This window comes from Cryptomeria japonica, chromosome 9, assembly GCF_030272615.1.
Source record: "Cryptomeria japonica chromosome 9, Sugi_1.0, whole genome shotgun sequence".
Taxonomy (NCBI): Eukaryota; Viridiplantae; Streptophyta; class Pinopsida; order Cupressales; family Cupressaceae; genus Cryptomeria; species Cryptomeria japonica.
The window spans coordinates 290,023,614-290,050,175 of NC_081413.1; positions in this window are offsets into that span (position 1 = coordinate 290,023,614).

Consider the following 26,562-nt stretch of genomic DNA (forward strand, 5'->3'; position numbering starts at 1 on the left):
GAGTGTCGACACATATCATTTTTGAGATAATCATGGGGGAGGAAGATCTCACACTTATTATCATTAGGATCATAGAGACAATGATTTCCTGACAATCTCCATTGAAATAGATTGAGCCTTGAGGGTGGGAAGGTGGGTGGATGCTGAGACTATATTTATATGTGATATCTATACCTATATATACCTATACATATATACATGCATTTATGTATGTATATATATATCATCTGATGCTTGAATGAAAAGAAAATATAACAAAATGTATATATACATATGTATAGATATATGTATATATCTATGTATAAAATTCATGGTATATACATATACATATAAATCTATACTTTATGTATATACCCATATTCAAATATCTAGCAAGGTAAATATAAGTTTGGATTATATCTTGAATGAATACCTATATATATATAAAAGAAGCTGCTAATCAAATTGTAGATGTTAATTGTATATATATATTGTGCGATTATGAGTGTTTATACATATATATATAAACAAATATAGGTATGTGTGTGTGTGTGTGTGTGTGTGTGTGTGTGAATATGTATATATTATATATATACATATATACATATATGTATATATTATATATACATATATGTATATATTATATATACATATATGTATATATTATATATACATATATGTATATATATATATATGTATATGTATATGTTTATGTATATGTATATATATACATATACATAAACATATACATATATATATATGTATGAATGGATATATATATATATATATCCATTCATACATATATATATACATATATGTATATATAAATACTTATATCTGTATATATATGTATGAGTGTGACTTTATATAAGTTTGACTCCATGTATATCAGCATATACATACATATATATGTAATTATATATATATATATATGTGTGTGTGTGTGTGTGTGTGTGTGTGTGTGTGTGTGTGTGTGTGTGTGTGTCTTTATATATGTATATGAATATATATATTGGTGTGTTTCCTTGTAGATGAATCTCTTGAGCTATGATAGGAGGAGTGTATGATTCCAAATCCAGGACCCTTGGGATCCAAATTTGTAATATGAATGGAAGGTAAAATGGTTTAGGGAGAAGAGGAGCAGGGATGAGGGCTAAATATGGACATATGGAAGGGAGGCCAAGGAAGCAAAGGAAGTAATAGAATGAACCTAGAATGGTTAAAGTGCCTAAAAGGGACTAGGATAGGCTATTGCTTGCATCTGAGAGAACAAGAGGGAGGGGATGGGGGATGAGCCCAGATTATCCTCTTGTTGGGGATGACATATGGATTTCTTTAGATGGATGGAGGCACTACCTTATCAGGTAGAGCATTGGTTTTGCCTAGAATTTTGAGCTCCATGCCATCTGTTCCTAAGTTAGCAAGCTCATCTGCTCTACTATTTCCTTGTTTAAATGTTATTTTATCTAACTTTTAATGAGAAGAAGCCATAAAATCATAATATGAAATGATCGTCCTAGGATTATTAAAAAATAATATATGGAAAGGTAGACGAATGATATCTTAACCTCAATGATAGATCATGGGGTTCAAAGAAAAGATATCCTCTTGGATTAATATATTAGTTTATATGTTAGATACTGACCCTTTATAATTATAGATGTATAATTTTCTCCCTGTAAATACACACAAATCAGACATATCTTAAAGGTATTAATACTACTCGTATGTTCTCGTATTAGTGAGTATTATATGATATCTATGTCAAGAAGCCTGCTCGTTGTTTGACGTTGGAAAATTTGCTAAGGATCTAAGGCCATATGAACCCATCCTAGAGTCAGAGCTAAGGAGAGAGCTATTACCTATCTAAAAGGTTACAGAGGACAGATAGCCAATCCTTAGTCATTAAAATATGAGGAATCTAGCTTCTGGTGAAAGGTCAAAGATTCTTATGAAAATAAGTGAGTTTGACTAACTTAGCCTTATAGCCCCTGCTTTGATCTGCTATAGAGTGGGTGTAAGCAAATGAGTCATAAAATCTATATATAAGTACTAAAGATAAATATATATAAATTATTTAAATAAATTATATATATATGAGATGTATATAAAGATATTCTATAGATAAATTATATATAGTTTTGAAAAATATATATAAATCATCAACAAAAGTGTGAAGGCCACTAGTTGTAAAGCATTATGTATAAAACACTGGATGAGGACCTAAGATAGAGATTCAGGGAAGATGAATTCCATCAGCTCCCAAGTTAGCTAACTCATCAGCCCTTTTGTTGCCTTTCCTATAGATGTGATTGATCGTAAATCTCTCGAAACCTTTGCATAAATCAATGGTCCATGTCAATAGTGAATTGAGTCTCCAATTGGGCATACTACCTTTTCTTAGAGCATTTCTAATAATTGTTGAGTCCCCTTCAATTTCCAATTTCTTCACTCCCATTTTTCTACAAATATTAAGGCCTTCCAGCAGGGCAACCAATTTAGCCCAATTATTAGTCTTATTACCTATTAGGTAATCCCTAGGGGAAATTTCCTTCCCTTCCTAGTTATGGATAGAGAAACCTATCCCTACCACCCCTGGGTTGCCTCTGGAGGCCCCATCAAAGTTTAGCTTCAACCATCCCTCACCTGGAGGTTGCCACTTACATTTAGCTCTTTTCCTTAGATTTACTTCAGGACCATCCCCAATAAAGGGTGGGATAGATAGTCCCTTCCATTTCCCCTTCATCTTCTCATCCTAATAATTTACTATGGCATTCTTCTTCAGACTGAAGTTGATCATATTGTTGATTTTTTTTATCATAGAAGCCTTAATTTTATTGATTACCTATTTCACCTCTAATTTTTCATCTTTGAAAAGACGCCTATTCCTTTCCTTCCACAATTCCCAAATTATGGTAGATGGAAGAGATATCCATAAGCCTTCAAATAGTCAACCTCTTCTTAGGATGGGCCAGGCTTTGAGCATTCCTAAAATGGTTTGGGGAAAGGCAGAGGATCAACCTAGTTTCTGGGTAAACCAAACCCAACATTTGTTTACATAGTTGCAATTAAGGAGGAGGTGATTTGTGTCCTCTTCATCCATTTCACACAGAGGGCATCTACTAGGTCCCTCATACCCCATCCTTCTAATTTTTTCAGCAGACAAGAGCTTATTCTGGAGAGCAAGCCATGTGAAGACTCTAGCCTTGGGTAGGCAGTATTCTGTCCCAGTAGAGTTTCAGAGGCATCTCTGTCTTGGGTCTAAGTTGAGCTTTAGTGATGTGATTATACTCATACCTTGGAGTTGTATTCTCCATTCTTGGAGCCATCCCACACAAGCCTATCCTTGCGTAGAGTGAAGGAAATGTTTCTATCTTTTAGGATTGCCATGAGTTTATCTTTATTCCTTATAGGGATATCCTCATTTTCTCTAACTGTCCATTTCCACCCCGCTCCATCCTTTGAGGGGGAAATGTAGTTCCCAATCAATTTTCCTCTGTTTGATTCCAGGAGTGCTCTTGTAGGCCCAAAGTCATGGATTTTCTCGATCACCTTATACCCTCCCCAGGAGTCTGACCAAAACAAGGCATCTTCCCCTGGCCCTAGGTTCCATGTGAGTTTATCTGTGATAATATTTCTGCATTCCAGCATAAAGTTCCATATGTGAGAGCCTCTGGGCAGATTGTTTTCTCTAAATATTTAGATAGGGTTGTCTTCTTTAAGATATTTATGTCACAAGATTCTTGCCCATTTTAAATGGAGATGTTTGAACATTCTCCATACTAATTTTGCACCAAGGGCCCTGCTTTGGTCATAGATATTTTTAATTCCAGCTCCTCCTTCTTTTGGTCTACAAATCTTATCCCAAGATAGGAGTGATATTTTATTATCTTCATTGGCACCTTACCAAAACAAAGTTCTAAGGTGTTTATTTAGCTCATCCCATTTTTTAACCGATAAATTGTGACAAGATAGTTGGTAAATGGGCATTGCTTCTAGAACTAATTTGACCAAGGTTGCCTTGCCTATAGAGGACAGCCATTTCCCTTTCCAAGTGTTAATTCTCTTGTTGTTTTTTTCCACCATGCGATCCCAAGACTTAGATGTCCTGCTCCCCTTATCCAAAAGGATGCCTAAATATTTGTAAGGGAGGAGACCGGGGTTGATCTCCAAGACCCTGCATATATCTTTCTCGGATGCGGTTTCTATGTTGAACATGAACACTTCTGACTTCTCCAGATTGACCTCTTGACCCGAGGCTTCCATGTATAATTTAAGGATACCTTTGAAGGCCCTTGCTTCCCTAATGTCACCTCAACCAAAAAGCATTGTATCATCTATGAATTGCTAGTGGGTAATGGGATTTAGACCACTGGTAATGGGTATACCTATGATTCCACCCTCTTCCCTAGCCTTTGAGATAGACCTACCAAGAGCCTCTTCCATAATGATTAAGAGGGAAGGAGACATGGGGTCTCCCTGCCTAAGTCCCCTAGAGATACTAAAAAAACCTTGAGGTGTGCCATTGACCAGGACAGAGAATTTGGGGGTGGATATGCACTCAAAAATAAGGTTGATCCAAGTTTTAGCAAATCCAAATGCTTCCAAACATTTGCATAAAAATCTCCAATCCACTTTGTCATATGCTTTACTAATATCTAATTTGACCAGCATGCTTGGTGCTCCATTATGCTGGACCAAATGTATAGCTTCTTGAGTTATGATTACCCCGTCATAGATTGATCTATCAGGCACAAAGCCTGTTTGTTCTTCACTAATGATGATAGGGAGAAGTTTCTGAAGTCTAGTTGCTAGAGTTTTGGTAAGTAGTTTATAAAGGGTATTACATAAGGCTATGGGCCTATATTCATTAAAGCTATCAGGTTTCTCATTTTTCAAAATCAGAACTAAGAAAGTATTGATGATTTCCTTCAGGATCTTACCTGAGTTTCTAACACCCTCTAAGGCCTCCATGATCTCTTGACCCATTAAACCCCAACATTTTTGGAAGAAACTAGTTGGGAAGCCATCTGGGCCTAGAGCCTTATCTTGGTTCATTTTCATGAGGGCAGATTTAACCTCCTCCTCTATAAATTTATTAAGTAGACATCTATTGTGTTCTACATCAATGAGTTTTGGAATGTTTCTAATTATATTATGTTGGCCTCTAAGGTTGGAACCAGATGTATTGTTAAGGATTCCTTCAAAAAACCTTACTGCTTCCTCTGCTATCTCTGATGGGTCTTCCCAATTTACTCCTTGGTAGTTCTTAATGTTAGAGATTTGATTTACCCATATTTTCTGCTTGGTACTATTATGAAAGAACTTTGTGTTGCGATCTCCATCTTTCAACCATGTTTCTCTGGATTTTTGTCTCCAGAAGATTTCTTCTTTTGCCAGAATCTCTTCATACTCTTTTAGTAATATTTTTTCCTTTAAGAAGAGAGGTTCATCCATCCCTCAATCCAAAACTTCCCTATTAACATCCTTGAAGTCCTTTTCTACTAAAAATTTCTTATCAAAGATGTTACCAAAATGCTCTTTGTTCCACTCCAAGAGCCTCCTTTTGATTAACTTCAGTTTGCTTCCAACAATATACATCTTTGAGCCCAAGAATACTGATTCACTCCACCATTGTTCAATCATGTTGATGATGTTATCATCCTTATACCACATGATCTCAAATTTGAACGGGCAGTTTCTTGGTCCTTGTTCTACCAGAATGTTAAGTTGGAGTGGATAATGGTCTGAATCAGATAAAGGTAGGATCTCTGCTTCCATAGTGTAATTGAAACTCATAAGCCCCACATGAATAAAAAAATTGTCTAGCTTTTTAGCAATATTGCTAAAGCCCTTCCTTCTGTTGTTCCATGTAAAGGTGTTCTCTGCTATCTGGATTTTCAACAAAGAGTTCCTATTGATCCAATCAATGAAGTTGAGTGCCACAGTAGGTAACTTATTACTACCTCCTCTTTTGTCTGATGCCTTAGTGATGGCATTGAAATCTCCTCCAGTAATACATATCTCATTCAGATTGTTTCTTAAGAAAGTCTCAAGTTCCATCCAGACTTGAGCTTTATCCCTATTCTTAATAGGGTCGTATACATTGATCAGGTTAAATCTTAACTTATTATTATAGCAGTTTACCTTTCCGTCTATCCAATTATGTTTTATCTCTGATGGTGTAAAAGAGGAATATCTAGGATCACAGATGATTGCTAAGCCTCCTGAAGCCCCATGTGCTGGGGAATACTTCACTTTTCTAAAACCTAATTTCTTCTCAAAGAGGTCTATCTCGGTTGGGTTCATTTTAGTTTCTTGGATTAGAATTATGTCTGGTTTTGATTCAAATATACAATGTTTTATGATACGCTTCCCCTAACATTCCATGATAAGAGTTTCATGGCTATGTGGGGAGGAACTTCCCCTCCCCTACATTAAATAGTAATGAAATTTTGGATTGGCCCACAACTTCCCCATCCTTGGCTCTTAATTTAGCAAGGGATCTCCTACCCCTCCTTTTGATGAACTTGGCATAGTCAAGAGAATATTTTCTCTCCTCTATATTATGAATGCCTAGAATGTTTAGGTTCTCATTTTCTAGATTATCTAGGTAAATGAACAATTCTTCTATTTCCATATTAACTCTGGTGCAATCCAATAAATTTTTCACATATAGCTCCCTCTGCCTTTCCAATTCTTCGGAGTCACAAACCTCATCAACAAACTATTCCATTAGGCTATTAACTACTTCTTCCCCAATAAAGTTGGAAATAATGTTGACTTCCCTTTCTACTTGTTCTCTCTCTTCCACTTTTTCCACCATTGAATCAATATTCTGGGGTGGTCTATTTTCCTCTGCCCCCCCACTATCCTCAATATCCTTATCTTGTGTTTTCAGTTGTTCTTTCTTAGATCCTTTATCCATAACAAGGGAACACATTTCCTTCACCAATGTTTGCTCTGAAAGGGATAATTTTACTTATGTTGAATGCCCCAGGGGGCTCACTATTTCCTTCCCAGAGTCTATTCTTATTCCAAAGTTAATATTTAGGTTTTCCCCTTGAGTGCATATACTCGACAGTTCCTTCTACACTGGTGGCTCACTAATCTCCCCATCTTCTAAATCTTGTTCCTTGTTCCAAGATTCAACTATTTTTGTCATAACTACTTCCAGAGGTGGGAGGAAGGGGGAGTTTGTCTTCCTATTCAAGGAGTCCTTAGATAAGGACTCATAGCATTGATCCAATGCCCTATCCATTGCAGAGGTTTGACTCTTAGTTTCTATCTTTAAAGACTCATCGCCTTCCAGAGTGAAACCCCCAATACCTTCCATGAATTTAATTTTGACACCCTCTTTATTATGTTTTATCCGAGGGTATGACATCTCAGGTGAGGTTTTCCTAGGAATATCATCTATGATGGGGCCATTATAAAAGGAAGGTTTGATGTTTAAAGTATGGTTATTGAATTTTAAAACTATGTTTTTTAAAGTTTTGATATTGATATCCATATTCACCATGAGAACATTGTTTGAGAATTTAAATGGGTTTTTTTTTACACTTTCGAATTTCCCTAACTTATTGCCTATCATTCTTAAGATTTATAAATTACAAAATTCTACTAGTAAGTTATCAATTGATATTTCTCTATTTACCATAAAAGGTTTTAAATGGGATGGATCAAAAATGGGTTGCCATTCCCAGCATTCTAAGCAAAAACCCTTATATGTTGGAATATCCCCATTCGGAAACCTATTTCTCAAATCTAGATTGCTACATTGTATTGATAGGAAATTTTTAGGGAGGGTGTCGATACTTACCAAGCCCTAAAAGGATGTCTTTAACCATTCAACAATTTATTTAGTTGGGGTACCTATACCATCCCATCAAGCAAAGATGACGAATTCTTTGTAGTGCTTCTAATGATTTGTTAGTACTTGATTGTCAATTTCTATCACTAGCCTTTCCTCTGTGGCTGATGGTCGCATTGATTGGTCACCCTTAATTTGTTTATCTGCAGATGGTTTCTGAAGGTGGTGCAGTGACTGTCTAGCTAGGGTTTCCTTGCCCCACAAATTCTTCTCTGTAATTTTTTGCCAGAGAGTGTTTCCCTAGTTTATGGTTCTGTCTTTATGGGTAGGTTTTAAAACACCCTTCTCCATATAACGCATTTTATGACGATCATGGCATACTGGTTGACGATTCACCTCACTTGCTGGGCATTTGGATTGCTTGCATCCAACCTTCTACCAATTCTGGTCGTTAGTGTTTAGGGGAGGAGGGGGAGCCCTTCCCATATCTATCAACGAATATTTGGTTTTTGCAAAAAAGGTCTGTTGATCTCATGTTTTTGCTGCTTCTAAGATAAGACTATTGCCATCATCCTGGTGTTTGCCAGCAAGAACATAAAATCGATTTTCATAGCCCAGATAGTTGCCATAAGGAGGCCTCAAAAGAAGGTTAGTTGTCGCATAGGAATTGCGAAAATTATTCATATGCAGAGCCATTGTTTTTTCTAGTTTATTAAATTGACTATATTTTAATGAGTAATTAGTTATTAATACCTTATGGTTATTAATAATTTAAAAATATTGTGTTTATAAAATTAATTTAGAAATAAACGAGTAAGTGTATTTTTTATGTTTTAATACATTTATCTTTTATTTTATTTGATTAGTTAAAAATCGAATTGTTGATTTAATTAAGGAAATGTTATATTACAATAGTGTCGTAAAATTGCAACACTTGCAATTTCAACTGCATTTGGGTCTTCACGATGGCGGTGCAATGTTGAACCTGAATGGAGACCCCAAAACCTGTTTACGACATCAAAAACTGCATCTGTCTGCACCTTGGCCTGATCCTCCTTGCACCCTGTTGTCCCGGGAGGTGGGACCATGGCGCCCAGCGCCCTGGTCCCTGGCCCTATTTTGGGCCCGGTCTCTTGTTGGGCATTGGGTCTTCAAGTTTGCAATTTGGAAAATAATGTTCCTAGGTCAGCCTAAGGTCAGAAAAATCAGTCTCCTAACCCTAATTGACAAGTATATAAACTACATTTCCCCTCCCATTTGGATAGGTGTGAGAAACATATGTGTGCAAGAGGCGGAAGCGATAGACAAACATTCAAGCATTCAAGCATTCCTTCAAGAAATTGAGCATTCTAGGTCTCCATTCAAGGCTAGGTGTTGCATTCAAGACAAGGATTCAACCATTGAAGAGGAGATCACCTACAACATACAACATACAACATCATTACACCTTCGCATGTAAGAATACAAACATTCTTACAACAAGGTATCAATACTTGATTACATTACAAACACTTACATTTACAACATTCTCATTTCTTGGTTAATTCCAAAACCGGGGTTTGACCTGAAGGCAAACCCCTAATCCCTAACCCCCCAATCGTCCTCTCTTTTTTGTGTGTAGGTTGCAGGTATGCGGCTGTAATTGAAGATCTGGAATCCTTGTGCAGAGACAAACAAATCCCCCTTCGTTTCGCGGATTTTTCGGAGGACCATGTGCACTCCGGGCACCATCGTCCCATCAACTTTCGCTCAAACTTGTAGGACAACATCATCTTGACATTTTACTACTAATTTCAGGTCCGCATCTTCATCTCGTGTCCCTATCTCCATCTACGAGCGAATCTTTCTTACTTTTACATACACTCCTAATTCAATCCTTCTATCTACATTCTTTACAAAAGAGGGTATCCTTGTTGTCTCAACCCTTGAAACTCATTTAGAATTCAATCTTGCATTGTGTGGGATTGGATCTTGTGAGTTTCGACCCCTCTTTTGAATGTAAAGTCTCTCCTAAGTGAAAACCGTCAATCCTAGTGACCTCCTTTCTCTCTCCTTGGAGTGGGGGAACACCTAGGGTTCGATTTTCCACTTTACAATCACGTTTTTCAATTCTTTAAAAAAAAGAGAGATAAAGTTATTTTACCTTTATGTTTATTTAATGATTAATTGATTTTTAATTTTTGAAAAAAAAGAATGAATTGAATTCAAATTAGTAAATTTAAATGAATAGGTATTGTTTTGTTTTGAAAAAGAAATGTTATTTTGAATTTTTCATTTAAAACATAAAATTGGCCTAAAAGGAGATATTTGTGTGAGAAATTTATTTATAATGTAATGTTTTTTCAAAAATCATTCATTTTGCAATCAGGGGGAAATTTTCTGGTAATTCTCTATGAGTGGATTTGGCTGGAAATTGTTGGTTGAGGAATCTATTTCCTGGTTGGAGGCTTTCTCTTCTCCAAACTTTTCTTCCTGGAAAGCTTACCAAGTTGGTATTTTAAACTTTCCATTTTTGTAAAATTTTGTGAAATTCAAACCCCTGTAGCTATAGTGTGTTGTATTTTTGAAAAAGAATAGATTTTGTTAGAGTAATCTTTTATTATCTAATAATTATTTATTTAATTATTAGTCTATTATACTCTATGCTTAAGCTAAACTTAAGAATCTTATAATTCTTTAGGGTTTTCTCCTTTAGGGTTTTGAGTATCCTTTTATAAGGATTCTCTCTTTGCATTTTCATAGAAACTATAATTATTGAATTGCATTCTTGTTGCACAATCAATATGACTCCTCTTTTCTGGATCTCTGAATTCTGGTCTCCATAGCTTTTTTGCTTCTCTCCTTCTGTGACAAGTTTGCATGCAGGTGATCTTTGGGAGCTATAGAGTTGATTTTTCCTCAACTCCAATATGGTATCAAAGCTCCAAATCTGCATGCCCCTATTCTCTTCATGATAGATTTTGGGCCTTGTTTATCAGATCTGTGTATTCGGGGGTTTGTGCAGTTTTTTTTTTTTCATTTCTGGGAGTAGCTGATTTTTTGGTACATTTTGGTGTCAAAAGGACCTCATAGTTGGCTTCAGAAGGTCATTTCCATGAATTTTGATATATAATTCGACCTATTTTAGTGACAAGGGCATCTAGGGCATGATTTTTTATTGGTACATTTTTCGAGGCACAAAACTCCGTACGGCTGTACCTACAAATGCGTCAGAAATTTTTATCAAAAAATAAATAATTTTTTTTTTTTTTACCTTCTTTATGCCCTACAAGAGGGTTTTTTTTTCTTTTGGTCGTAACTTAGTCATACGGAGGTGCTTTTTCAAAAACCTTATATCATCGGAAAGTGTGAGATTTTGCCAAGATCAAGAGCTCAATGAAATGTACAAAATAGAGACATAGTATGGGACAAGAATAAACTGTATTCTCATCAATAGAAAATGATCAATAATCAAGATTACATACAATGTAGATGAGCTTTCTTATATAGGCAAGGCTAGGGATATGTGAGCACACAAACATGACATGTGGCTCAATAAGAAACAAGGGTAGGTAGGAGAAATAATATAATAGTCCACATGAGGTGGATCACCCACTGAATGTGGAGTGTAACAACAAGATCAACACCATAAAAGGTGGAATTTCTCCTACACACACTATCCCAATGTGGCACAAACACCCAAGTGTCTCATACCCAAACTACTATGAAATGCATTTCCTAAGTAAACTTAAGTAAGTGTAATAATATCCAAGATGAATAATTATTTACACCAACACCCCCCCTTAAGTGCAACTTAGGGGAATGCACTTAAGTCTACAATGCAACTAAGCAATGCAAGATGGGTCCCGGCTACAAGGCCATGTTAGGTACCCATGTACAAATGCACATGCATGAAAACCAATGCAATGAAATCTCTCACAAAGTGGAGAAAGAGAGAAAAACCCAATGGGAAAAAACCCTCCCCCAAAAAGAGAGATGAAAAACATACAAGAGAACTCTCATAGAAGAATGTGAGGAACAAAACCCCATGTGAGGAAAAATTCCCACCCATATGAGAGAAGAAGAGAAGTCAAACTATGACCCCCCCTCAATGGAGAATCTGCACCAATGATAGAAGCTTGATGTATGAAGAAACTGCTCCACGAACGTTGAACAACATTCCTCCCCTTAGGAAGAAACAAAACCAAAGGTGTATCCATGAAGTCTCCCCAATCATGAAGGGAAGATGTATGAATAAAACTCATGATGAAAGAAATCTCTGAAAAACTGCTCAAATGTCCCCATGTCGATGCTGAAAGATACCCCTTCCAAAGGTGGTAAACTGTGCCACACTGCTGAAAAAGACACTCCAAGATCTAGTGGAGATGGATGTAGAACATGTCCCAAAGACTCACATGTCTCCTCAAAACATAAAGAGACCTCCTCCAACTGCTGTACATAAGTATCCACAATCATGTCAACCTCGAAAGAATGATCATGTAGAGAATGAACAAGAGGGTCAGAGTGTTCCCTCGTAACAATTGAAGAAGGATCACCTTCATCAAAGAGAAGATGAATGTCATCAATGATGTCTCCCAAATCTGCAATGTAGGATTCCATAAATAAACCTGCAATGTCTGTCAAGTAATCATCCCATGAATCTGAAGCTGGAAGACAATAAATATCCTGTTGCACTGAATCACATGAAGGCAAAGCTGTCGCACTATCTACATCATCAAGTGCAATAGGTGATGTGATATCAATATGAGGAGATGAAATACAAGACTCAAGAACGGGTTCACATGTGAGAATCCCCATGTTCAAGTGTCCAAAGCTCTCCTCAAAATCTGAACCATCACAATAAGTATGATCATCATGTGTAGAATCATCAAATGTGAAATCATCATCATCAACAAAATCTGAAAAGGAGTATAACTGAGATGCATGATCAACCACCCCAGTCGCAATGATAGCTCTAGTCTCCATGTCTCTAATGAAAACTAAGTCAGGTGTGAACTCCACAACTCTCTTAGTTGCGCCATGTGTGATTTGATAGATAGAAAGGAGATTGTTTGTCAAGTGGGGTACACACAACACATCATTGAAGGAGTTATCCCCAATGTCAATAGATCCTTTCCCAATCACATCCATGTATGTATGATTGCCCATCAAAATCTGTGGCATGGTGCAAGGCTCAAATGTAGAGAACATAGACTGCGAAGATGCCATATGATGAGAAGCCCCTGAATCTAGAAGCCATCTCTCTGAATCATGACTGATAGTAGCACATAGAGCTTTTCCTTTTCTTGTTCCAAAAGAGTGAGTCTTTCCACTTGTTGAAGCCATGAATGCTTGCCCTTTTCCTTTTGAATGTGAGGAAGTGGAAGTTGATAAATCATCCTTCTTGTAGATTTTAGGCAAATCAATGTTATGCTTTTTGATGATATGTGTGAGCTCATCAATCTTCTTAGAATGGCAACGATGTTCCTCATGACCAATCTTTTTACAATAAGCACAAGTAGGTCTTTCCCTCTTTGGTGAATTATCTCTCTTGGAAGAGGATGAATCTCCTTGTTGTGGAGAAGATGTTGCTTTTTCTTTAGGCTTTGATTGCCATTTCTTCTTGTTTGAGTTGTCCTTTCCTTGATTTCCTTTGTTTCCTTGATTTGCCACTAATGCTTGAGACTTAGAAGCCTTAAGAATGCCCATGCTTATCAACTTAGTTTGTTCCATCATCAACATTTCATTGAAAGCATCAAATGTAGGCATTGTGTAGCTTGAACCCATTGTCATCCTATGGGTTTGGAAACTAGAAACAAATGCTGCATATTCTTGTGGAAGCTTGCCTATCAAGTTGAATATCAATTGAGTATCCTTTTTATCAATGCCACAATCTTTGAGTTGTGCCCTCAACTCATTTGCCTTAGTGACATAATCTTGTATAGTATCAAAGTTCTTGGGATCTAACATGGTGAGATCACTATCAATTTGATATCCCCTAATCTCATCAACTTGACCATACAAGTCTTGAAACTTTTGCCAAGCATCCTTGATTAGAGTACATTTCTCAATATGAAAAATGAGATCCTTTGAGACATACTTTCTTAAGGTACCAATTGCCATGATATTTTTAGTGAGCCAATCTAAGTGACCAACTAGATCAACCTTAGGATCAGCTGGAGCAACAATAGTTCCATCAATGTAATGAGTGAGTCCTTTTTCCATAAGTTTACTCCATGCATCAATTTACCAAGTAGCATAGTTATGTGGAGTTAAGAGAGGAAACTTAGAAGAAACCATAGCAGCAAAAAAGAAGGAACACAAGAGCACAAAAGCACAAGAGACACCCCCCCAAATTCACTCAATCAAAGTACCCCCCCAAAGTGATGATTTTGGCACTTTATACTTAGTGCGATTACAATGAGCCACTTGCAAAACAAGGCAAAGTGGACTTATGATGCAAATTTTACAACTTCTCAAATGAGATACAAGAGACTTCAATCAATAGTGCAATGAATCTAATTGAGATTCAAGCAAATATACAAGTACCAAAAGAGCCAAAAATGGCCAAAATCTAAAAGTAGACAAAAAAATACGCACTTTCAAAAAAAATGGCACCTGAAAAGGAGGTCGTATGACCCCAAACGAAGCCTCTGAAGTTGCAAAAACTGGGATTACTCAGGTATAGTCACCAAAAACTACATTTTCTGAAAAATCAAAAAATTTCTTCACCACTACGGAGAGCACGAAATTCTAGCCCATTTCAAAAAACATTGCACCCAAAAAGGAGCAAAAATGAGCAAGTTATAGCCATTTGAAGTTGAACTGCAAAATCAAAAATGCAAATGAGAGGGGCCTGCCAAATTTTGAAAAATGTTGACGTGGTGCTGACATCAGCAAGTCACTGTGTTAAATTTGATGGTCATATGACCGTCACAAAAACTTTGCCGTCTGCTGACTGGGCATCCATACTGTATGGACTGATGACTAGGCAGATGATTAGGCAGTACAAATGATGACTTGTCACTGTACGGATAGACTACGTGGCACGGTGACTTTGTGTAAGGAAATCTGACTATGTAGGTTTGCGTGGCAAATGATGTGGCGCCATACTGATGACTGAGCTATACGGTTGTACCCACGGGCCAGTGGCTGCCTGCCACATGGCAGGCGCGGGATTCACCGGTCTGGGTGGTCGCAGGCGTCGGAGAGGAGGAGCAGGCACTCGGAGAGTGGAGAGAGACGGTGGGCCTGGGTGCTGCCGGTGGTGGAGGCTAAGGTAGCGGGCGGAGGCACGTGGACATCAGCGGCGGCGGCGTCGTGGTGGCAACAGGCGCGGGACGAGGCCGGTGATGTACAATCTACGGCGTAGTAGGTACCTGACCTGCAACCTGCAGTACGCAGGTACAGGCGTCACGGGGGGGGTCTGCGGACCCCCCAAAAACTTTTGTTTTTTTTTGCTTTTTTTTTTTAATTTTGATTTTTTGAAAAATATTTCAAAAAAAGAAATTTTTTTTTTTTTTTGAAAAATAATAAAAATTTTCGAAATCCGTACAATACTAGCAAAATTGGAGAAAAAAATTTTCTCACCAAAATAGGCCGACTTTATAACCAAAATTCATGGAAATGGCCTTCTGGATGCAATGGCGGGGTCGGATCTGGTCTAGGATGCCTCCAAAAGATGCTGCTCCTCAGATCTACCTCTTGACGTCGCAATAATGCCTCTTCAAGATGAATCAATGAAGCCCCAATGGCTCTGATACCATGTGAGATTTTGCCAAGATCAAGAGCTCAATGAAATGTACAAAATAGAGACATAATATGGGACAAGAATAAACTGTATTCTCATCAATAGAAAATGATCAATAATCAAGATTACATACAATGTAGATGAGCTTGCTTATATAGGCAAGGCTAGGGATATGTGAGCACACAAACATGACATGTGGCTCAATAAGAAACAAGGGTAGGTAGGAAATAGGTGTGGGTAGGTAGGAGAAATAAATAATAGTCCACATGAGGTGGATCACCCACTGAATGTGGAGTGTAACAACAAGATCAACACCATAAAAGGTGGAATTTCTCCTACACACACTATCCCAATGTGGCACAAACACCCAAGTGTCTCATACCCAAACTACTATGAAATACATTTCCTAAGTAAACTTAAGTAAGTGTAATAATATCCAAGATGAATAATTATTTACACCAACAGAAAGCTATTTCTGAGCTCTACACAGATCTGGAGGTTTGAACTTTTGAATTTGTTTTTTTGATGGCATTTTATGTTGTCAAAGCTAGAGGTTCCCTTTTTGCACTTCGAGAGACATCACTTGAGTATTTGAACTCCATTTTTCAAACACTTTATATTGTTGGAAAGCTTGTTCTATGTACTTTCTAGTCATATGAGTATTCTTTCTAGATTCTTCTCTAGGTATACTTATTCAATTTTTTGTTTTTCAGCACTCTGGTGAATATCTTGGATGTTTCAGGTCCTGGAATCTCTTTCTTTGAGTAGGATGTCTCGTCTTTGGTTGTTCTTTCTGTTTCCATTCTTTTGTCTCTTCTAATCATTGTAGCATTTTATTAATGCAAACGCACTGAGATAAAGTGCCATCATGCATTGTATACTTGGGATCTTGCACATCTTGTGCCTTATTGTACATGCACTACTTATAAAGTGCCATGGGGGGTTTGATGTTTACCTTTTGTTTGTCATCTACCTTTGTCAAGTGAGTGTTCCTTCCACGACATTAGCCTCATGATGTGTGTCAAGTGAGTGTTCCTTCCACGACATTAGCCTCATGATGTGTGTCAAGTGAGTGTTCCTTCCATGATACTATGTACTTTCTCTACACCTTCGATGTTCCTGGTTCTTCATCATGTAGTTCTTGTTGGCCATTCTTTTCAGTGTACCTGTCCCTCTCCCTTTTTAGAATTATGGGGAGTTTGTCTTGTTGGTTCTAATGTTTCCTTGGTTCAACTGATCAGCTCTGCAGGCTTTGGTGTTTCATGCCATTTGTATCTTTGAGTTTAGTTGTTTGCCTTTGTTTATCATTTGATTCAAGTAGTGTCATTTGAGGGCACTCATGCAGATTATAGTCTTCTCTACCTCGTCATGTTCTATTTTAGTGGAGGTTCTTTAGATCAGTAGTTACTCTTCGATAGTGTCTGAAATTATTTCATGCTTCAGTGGTGTTCTTCATTCTCTTTTTTTGGTTCCTATCTTCTAGAACACACTTGTTTGGAGGCTTCTTAGTCCTTCACTTGAGCTTCCATCTCTTCTTGGAGAAGAGTTTTGTTCCCATTGGGTTTTCTCCTTTTTCTCCACTTTACAAAGATTTTATTATACTTGGGTACCTCATCAGACCTAGTTGTCAGGACCCATTATTTCTTTCCTACATTTTTTACATGCTTTTTTAGTCTTTAGTTATTTTTTAGCTACTCCCTAAGTTCATCTTAAGGGGGGTGTTAGAGTAATATTTTATTAGTTAATAATTATTTATTTAATTATTAGTCTATTATACTCTATGCTTAAGTTAAACCTAGGAATCTTATAATTCTTTAAGGTTTTCTCCTTTAGGGTTTCGAGTATCCTTTTATAAGGATTCTTTCTTTGCACTTTCATAGCAATTGTAATTATTGAATTGCATTCTTGATGCACAATCAATATGACTCCTCTTTTTTGGATCTCTGAATTCTAGCCTCCATAGCTTTTTTGCTTCTCTCCTTTTGTGACAGGTTTGCATGCAGGTGATTTTTGGGAGCTATAGAGTTGATTTTTCCTCAACTCCAATAGATTTTGCGTTTGATTTCTCTCCCTTGTCTATAAAAAAATAATTTTCTCCATTGTGTCCAAATCAAGGGGTTATGCTGCCAAAATTTCCTTGATTTTGAGCAAACTGGAGATTGTTGTAGTTTGAAATATCTGGGCTTTGGAAAAATAATTTGGTAGAAAAAAAATGCATACCCTGTATTTGTTTAATAAACCCTATTCAAAATTTGTTGGTTTAAAAATATTCACTAGGCTTTTCAATTACTGGTAAATTTTACTGTTTAAAAACTAGCTGTTTTAAAAATTGTTGGGTTATCATTTTGTTTTACTGGTAAAAAAAATTATTTTTCTGAGTTTGCATTTGGGGGTTTGGGTTTTAAAAAGAAAATTAAAAACAATAATATATATATATATATATATATATATATATTATTGGGGGCGTCATAGGCCACCATGACCCATGGTGTTGGGAGTCGTGGCTTCCCCACCACCATGGGGCAGGGGTAGCCATGGCTATGGACCACACTGTGGTCCACCCACAACCATGGGCTATGGGGGGGGGGCATGTCGTGGCCCACACTATCACCGCCCTCCCCTTTAAGGGGCTGCATGGTAGCTTATGCGTGAGGGTTTTTTATTTTTATTTTTTTATTTAAATTATATGTGTGTGTGTGTGTGTACATATACACACACACATATATACATACACACACACATAAATATATATATATATATATATATAAATATATATATATACACATATATGTATGTATATATGTTAGTAAATAGATTTGTCACTGCGATCATTTATCTGAAACTAACCTTGTTTGCTTGATGAGCAGTGACAAAGGTCCCAACAATTGGAGAGATTCAAGTAAAACCACAATCTTCCTCTGGGTTTGAGAGGGGAAACTCCCTCATATGATAAGGGTATTTAGGATTTTTGTGTACTTTTAACCTAAAAGTACATAAAGGAGGAAACATAGAACTTAAACAAGATAAATAACATAAACCCTACTAGAAGACATACGAATACCAAGTAGGATTCTATAAATGATAACAATTACAAAAGGGGTTACCACCAAATATGTTAGTCATGCAACAATGATGAAAGATGAAAGGGTTCTTCATAAGTCATGAGTTATGTTGAGGCACTTCTCCATCTTCATCCACTTCATCTGTAGCTGCAATCATCTGATAGTTTTGATACTTAATGTTAAGTACAAATGCCAAGCTGATAAGATGAGAGGGGGAGGGTGAATCATACAAACTTAAGCTTCCATAAAAACATCAGATTCAACCTCGGTAACATATACTTTAGTGATATAACCAAAATTGTTAAACATGCAAACCCAAACGCATATAAACATCATAAACCTCATAACACCAGATTTAACGTGGAAACCCAAATAGGGAAAAACCACTGTGGGATTTCAGACCCACTAAGAAATATACTCTTCTAGAGTATGCTCGGTTAAAAGCAAATCCTGTTAAAGATTACAAACACATTGCTAGATGTGACCCGGTTAAGGGATTTCCCTCAGATCTGTTAGGATCTTCACCTTGTTAGAAGTGACCTTGTTAAAGGATTTCAAACACTCAATCAGAATGTCACCTTGCTAGAGGGTTTTACAAATAAGACTGTTAAGTCCACTCAGCTAAGAGATTTTCTGTCACTTCACAAAATAACAAGAATACAAATCTATCTGCAACTTCACATCTAAAATGTTAAACCAGATTCTTATTTGCTCAATACAATCTAAACATAGAACTAATCTTGTCCATCTGCTGGGTTCTATACTCTGTTATACAAATAGTTCTTCAAGCTTATGTGCTTGGTAATTACTATGTAGCATCCCTATGCATACACTTGCCTGCATACATTGTTTATCAACAGTTCCCTATTTATAAACAATTGCCAACCGCTTAATCTCCTTGATCACATTTCCCATGATCAATCATAACCATCAGATCTTCAAACTTTGACTAGGTTCAATGTATTCTTCAATCTTAAAAATGTTTTACCCCACCTTGGAACTTGCATACAGTTCTTGGAACTTATGCTAGGGTATGCGGTTCAATCTGCGCTGTAGATCTTCATGCCAATTTTCCTTTGCCATAGATTCTTTAACAAACTTTATGCATGACATACCAATCATTTAATTAGTTCCAACTCATCAGCTCCCTTCATTAAATAACGCATGTAACCATTTGATGCATTCTGTTATAGCTCGGTTACAACTCGGTAAATACTAAACTTTACTCAGTAGACACTCTGTTTTCATTAACCGATAGTGATAACCTTAGGGTTTATTGACTAGGTTCTTTAGGGTTTACCGACTAGGTTATTTGCTCAGTAACATGGTATAGTATTAACCTTACAATAAATAACATATGTATGATATCAAAACAATCTAAACATCATGATCTCATCATTGTCTAACTTGGTAATAGTTGCCCATTGAATAACTTATTCATCCCCTTATTCATCATATTCTTTTTGTGTCTTTTACCGACACCTTTATACTCATCAAATCATACTTCTCAAGATATGGCAACATCATACTGATTTAGAAAATCAATATCTTGACATCAATGACAAAATAATAATATTAAGATAGTAAATCATCCTTAATCAGTTATATCCATAATCATCAACAACCTTCTCAATATCCTTATTGAAATGCCAACAATCTCCCCCTTTGGCATTGATGGCAAAACCAATTGATTTGACCTAATTGATTCGAATTGCTGTGATATTCTGAAATGCTAAAATGCTCTCCCCCTGTCAACAGTTTTCTCCCCCATACATTATACTTCTCCTCTTTTCTCAGTCTTTCTTTTCTTCAGTCTTCTCTAGTCTTCTCCAGTATTCTCCCCCTTTGACAACAATGCCAAAAAGTAAAGAACTAAAACATAATTTCTTCCTGTATGAAGTGATTTTCTGTTGTGATGTATCTACTTAGTCTCAGTCAGAGCATTTTGTCTTCAATTCCTATTTCCTGTATTGTTTCCTGCACACCTTTAGAAAACCTCCTAAAGTGTGTAAATCAACATCAACTCCTAAAAGATATTTAGTAGAGTCATCGAATTGATGCTTTCACCGAACTTGGTCAATGAATGGAAGATAGGGGTAGGACCCCTAACTTACTTCTGAGATACTCAAAAGTGTCCCTTGACAATGGCTTGGTGAAGATATCTGCTATTTGTTCCTTTGTGCTAACATACTCCAACACCACTTTCTTCTCTTGAGCTTCTTCTCTAAGATAATGATATTTGATAGAGATGTGTTTTGTCTTAGAGTGCATAACAGGATTCTTTGAAATGTTAATGGCACTAGTATTGTCACAGAATATAGTTACTGGCTCGGTAACTTTCTCATTTATACCATCCAATAGTTGTTTGATCCATGCTATGTTGGTACAATTTAATGCTGCATCAACATATTCAGCTTCTGCTGTTGACTGTGAAACACATCCTTGTTTCTTGCTAAGCCAACTTACTAATCTTTCTCCTAAAAAGAAAGCTCCTCCACTTGTGCTTCTTCTATCATCAATGTTGCCTGCCCAATCAGCATTAGTATAAACTTTTAAATCAAAGTCATTTCCTTTCTGATATACTAAGCCATAATCCTCAGTGCCTTTTAAATATCCAAAAATTCTTTTGATTGCTGTCATGTGTGTTTCCTTCTGATCTGCAAAGAATCTTGCAACTATACCTACTGCATGTGCTATATCTGGCCTGCTGTGAACAACATATTGTAGCTTTCCAATCATGGATCAGTAAAGTGTCTCATCAATAGATGCAAATTCATCATTCTTTGATAATTTACAGTTGGTAGTCATGGGAGTACTTACTATTTTTGAATCCTCCATTCCAAATTTCTTCAAGATTTCCTTTATGTACTTGGATTGAGTAATGAAAATCTCATTTTTCATTTGCAGTATCTGTAAACCTATAAAATACTTTATCTCACCGATTAATGACATCTCAAATTCTTTGCTCATTTCATTTCCAAAGTTCTTGCATAAAGAGTCATTTCCACAAAATATAATATCATCAACAAATATGGCTGAGATCAGTATTCCATTTTCATCATTCTTCATGTACATATTGTTGTTCTCACTTGTCCTTATAAAACCAATCTTAATCAAATAAGAGTGCAATCTTTCATACCATTCTCTAGGTGCTTGTTTCAAACCATATAATGCTTTGTTGAATTTACATACCTAATTTTTACTCTTGTCTTCAACAAATCCTTCAGGTTGTTCAATAAAAACTTCTTCTTCTAATATACCATTCAAAAATGCAGATTTGACATCCATTTGATATATCCTGAAATTTTTGTAAGCAGCATATGCCAACAATGTTCTTACTCCTTCTAGTCTAGCCACAGGTGCAAAAGTTTCACCATAATCAATTCCTTCTTCTTGGGCATAACCTTTGCAAACTAGTCTTGCTTTATTTTGAATGACCTCTCCTTTTTCATTCAGCTTGTTTCTGAAAATCCACTTTATACCTATTACATTTTTGTCCTTTGGTATTAGTACCGATGTCCATGTGTCATTCTTCTTGATTTGATCAATCTCTTCTATCATAGCATTTATCCAATCTTCACTGTTAAATGCCTCTTTCAATATTCTCGACTCAAATTTAGATATTAGAAATGTGTTCTGTCTCAGTTTGTTCTTTGTCATAACTGGATCATCCTTATCTCCTATAATCAGACTTGATGCATGATGTCTTCTAACATATTTGGCTAATACAGGCTCGGTAGGCTCTGTATGATCTTCTTCATCACTCAGTAATTGGATATTCTCTTCATTTTCTTCAACAGTTTTCTCGGTAAGACTTGTCAGTTGAACATAGACAAATTCATCATAGTCTTCTGGTTCCTTGGAATTTCCTTCATCATTTCTTTCTGCAAATTCATCAATTTTCACATTTGCACTTTCTACTATTTTGTTAGATGATTTGATCAGTCATTTAAATGATTTGCTTCTAGAAGAATAACCAAGAAATGTTCATTCTTCACTTTTCTGATCAAACTTGCCATTTCTATCATCTTTGTGTACATAGCATCTACTTCCAAAGATTTTGAAATAACTTACATTAGGTTTCTTATCATACCAGATTTCATATGGTGTCTTCAAAGTTCCTTTCTTCAGTTGTACTCGATTCAGGGTGTAAACTGTTGTGCTTATTGCTTCTCTCCAAAATGTTTGTGGCACTTTCTTTTCAATCATCAGGGTTCTAGCACAATCCATAATAGATCTGTTTCTTCTCTCAGCTATTCCATTTTGTTGTGGAGTTCTTGGTACAAAGACTTGTCTTTTAATACCATGATCATTGCAGAATAAGTTAAACTCATCAGATGTGAACTCTCCTCCTTTATCTGATCTAAGACATTTCAGTTGTCTTCCCGTTTCATTTTGAACTCTTACCTTGTACCATTTAAATATTTTAAAAGCTTCTGATTTTTATTTTAAAAACATAATTGACATCATCCACAAATAATATGAAATATTTATCACCATAATAACTTTGAACTTTCATAGGACCACAAAGATCGGTGTGCACAAGATCTAAAATTCCCTTAGAAGTGTAAGACGTACTTGTAAAGCTTGATCTTGTCATCTTACCCATTTGGCATCCTCGGCACATAGCATTCTTGGGTTTTTCCAAACTCGGTAGACCTCTTACTCGGTGCTTCTTACTTATTTTGATCAGATTATCAAAATTTACATGACAAAACCTTTTATGCCATAACCAAGTATCATCTTGTTATGTCCCACAGACAACTGAGAGGGGGGGGTGTGAATCAGTTGTCAAATAAATTCAAACCAAAAACCAATTATCCAACTTCATGTTTAATACCGGTAAACCAGTTAAGTATGCCGGTAGATAGTGTTAACAGTAAATTGCTATACCGGTAAGGATTAATGCATGAAACATAAACATAAAGTCATCCACAACACATAACACCAATATTTGTACGTGGAAACCCTGTAAGGGGAAAAACCATGGTGGGAAACCCTACCCACAATCAGATGATACTACTGTAGATAGTAAGTGTACATAAATGGGGTCTGCACATGCAGAAAAACCAACAGCCTAGAGCTCACTGCTCAATCACAAAATGGGAGTCACACTGACTATAGTTGGATGGTTAAATCCAATAAGAATGTACTACACAAAATAGCATCTTCATATGCTGGATTCAGTACCGGTGTAATGCTGATATGCTTATACAAAAACCTAGCTTCACCTTCAAATGATGTCTTCGTGTATACCTCTGCTTAATCTCGCATATACCTTCACTCAAATCTTTTTCGCATTCCACACTTTATCTTACAAATAAGATCTTACATTTATACCATAACCTAAGACCAATTTTAGTAGGTCGGCTCTATAGGATATTACAATAAACATTTTACATACAATATAATATCTGATTAAACATGTCGGCTTAATGTATTTAAATAAATAATAAATCATCTCCATAGCATGCCATGCTGATTTGGAAAAGATAAACCTGCCGGTGTAACCCTAGATAACCCTGGACCTATTTGCTGGTAGAAGCAAATATGAATATACCAATGATCAATTCATCAAAACAAAGTGTCCACATGATGTCTTCAACATTATCAAGTGTCTTCCATATCATTCCAGGTACCAGTGAACATTATATCCTGCTGGTGAACCATATACCAGTAACTGTGCAATAGTTACTTGCTTGCCGGTGAATGTTGCTGGATCTCCAAAGTGCTTGTTTTCAGTAGGTGTTGACATCAATGACAAAACCATACCAAAATACCAACAATCTCCCCCTTTGGCATTGATGGCAACACAAGATGGAAAAACCATCAAAGTGCCAAAACAAAAATGCCAAATACCAAAAACCAACAATCTCCTTTAGACAACAATTTCTCCCCCAGGGAGCAACATGTGTTTATCCAAAGATTTATTTTCAATACCAATATCTCCTCAAAAGATAATGTGTTTTTCCATAGATATCTCTCCCCCTTTGACATCAAATGTCAAAGTTACAAAAATAAAGTTCATACAAAATACCAACCACTCCCCCTGAGAAGTAGCTTCCTCATCAAAGACCGGAGTAAAAGATTTGTCTTTCAATTCTTCTGGTTGATGAGAATCATCAACTGTCTAAGTCTCTACTGATGGTGGTATGACTCCAAGCTAATCTCTGAGATATTCAAAAGTCTCCTTAGGAAAAGGTTTTGTGAAAATATTTGCAAGTTGTTCTTTAGTATTCACATAAACCAATTTTATCTCTTTTTCTTCAACTTTTTCCCTTAGAAAATTCAGTTTGATAGAAACATGTTTTGTTTTAGAATGTAATACCGGATTCTTAGATATATCAATTGTTGCAGTGTTATCACAATATATTGTAATGGGTTCCTTGCATTTTACTTTTACATCTTTCAACATTTGTTTAAGCCATAGTACATATGTATAGTTAGTTGCTGCTGCAACATATTCTGATTTTGCTGTTGATAAAGATGTACAACTCTGTTTCTTACTCAACCAAGAAACTAATCTCTTTCCAAGAAAGAATGCTCCTCCAGTGGTTCTTTTTCTATCATCCACATCTCTTACCCAATTTGCATCTATGTATGCACATAGATCAAAGTTTTCATCTCTAGGATACCATAATCCAAGATTTGTTGTGCCTTGTAAGTACTGGAAAATCCTTTTTACTGTTGATTCATAATTTTCCTTAGGATTACTTTGAAATCTAGAAACAATACATACTGCATTCATAATATCAGGCCTAGTTTGTGTCAAATATAGTAACCTCCTATCATAGGTTTGTATCTAGTTGGATTAATAGGTGTAGATTCATCCCTTTGAGATAATTTATCATTTGTAGTCATAGGTGTGCTTACCAGTTTAGAATTCTCCATCCCAAATTTCTTTAGTAATTATTTCAAGTACTTGGATTGACTAAAAAATATACCTTTATCAGTCTGTGAAATCTGCAATCCTAAAAAGAATTTTATTTCTCCAATCATAGACATTTCAAATTCTTGTTGCATTTTAATAGAAAATTCCTTACATAATCCATCTTCTCCTCCAAAGATTATATGATCAACAAATACTTTAATAATCAAGATGTCATCATTAGTTATTTTGTAATATAAATTGCTATCTGCATTTCCTTTAGTAAAACCAATCTTTAAAATATACTTATCCAACCTTGCATACCAAGCTCTTGGGGCTTGTTTTAATCCATACAGAGCTTTTCTTAACTTGCAAACCATATCATTATCATCTGTCAAGGAGAATCCATCAGGTTGTTCAATATATACTTCCTCTTCAAGATCTCCATTCAAAAATGCACATTTAATATCCATTTGATAAACTTTGTAGTCCTTGTGAGTTGCAAAAGCCAAGAATAATCTGACTGCCTCAATTTTGGCTACCGGTGCAAAGGTTTCATTGTAATCAACTCCTTCTTTTTGAGAATATCCCTTACACACTAGTCTTGCTTTATTTCTGACAACCTTACCATCTTCATTAAGTTTGTTTCTAAATACCCATTTGGTTCCAATTACATTTTTATCTTTAGGTCAAGGAACTAATGTCCAAGTATTATTTTTCTCAATTTGTCCTAATTCTTCTTCCATAGCTTTAATCCAAAATTTATCTTCACATGCCTCATTGATAGATAATGGTTCAATTTGAGAAATAAGACATACCTTTTCATTTGCCAATCTTCCTCTTGTCATAACTCCTTTAAATTTGTTTCCAATTATCTGATCTTCAGAATGATTCAATCTTACATACTAGGGTGTCTTAGTTTATTGTTGTTCTTCAATTACTGTGGAATCCTCTGATGATACCAGGGTAACTGGATCTTCATTCTGTACTGGTGGATTCAGTGTAGGTTCATTTGTCACAATTTCTGTTGCCAGTTCAGAGTCTATATACCTTGAAGTTCCTTTGAATTGTTCATTAATCTTTACATTTGTACTCTCAACAATTTTTTGCA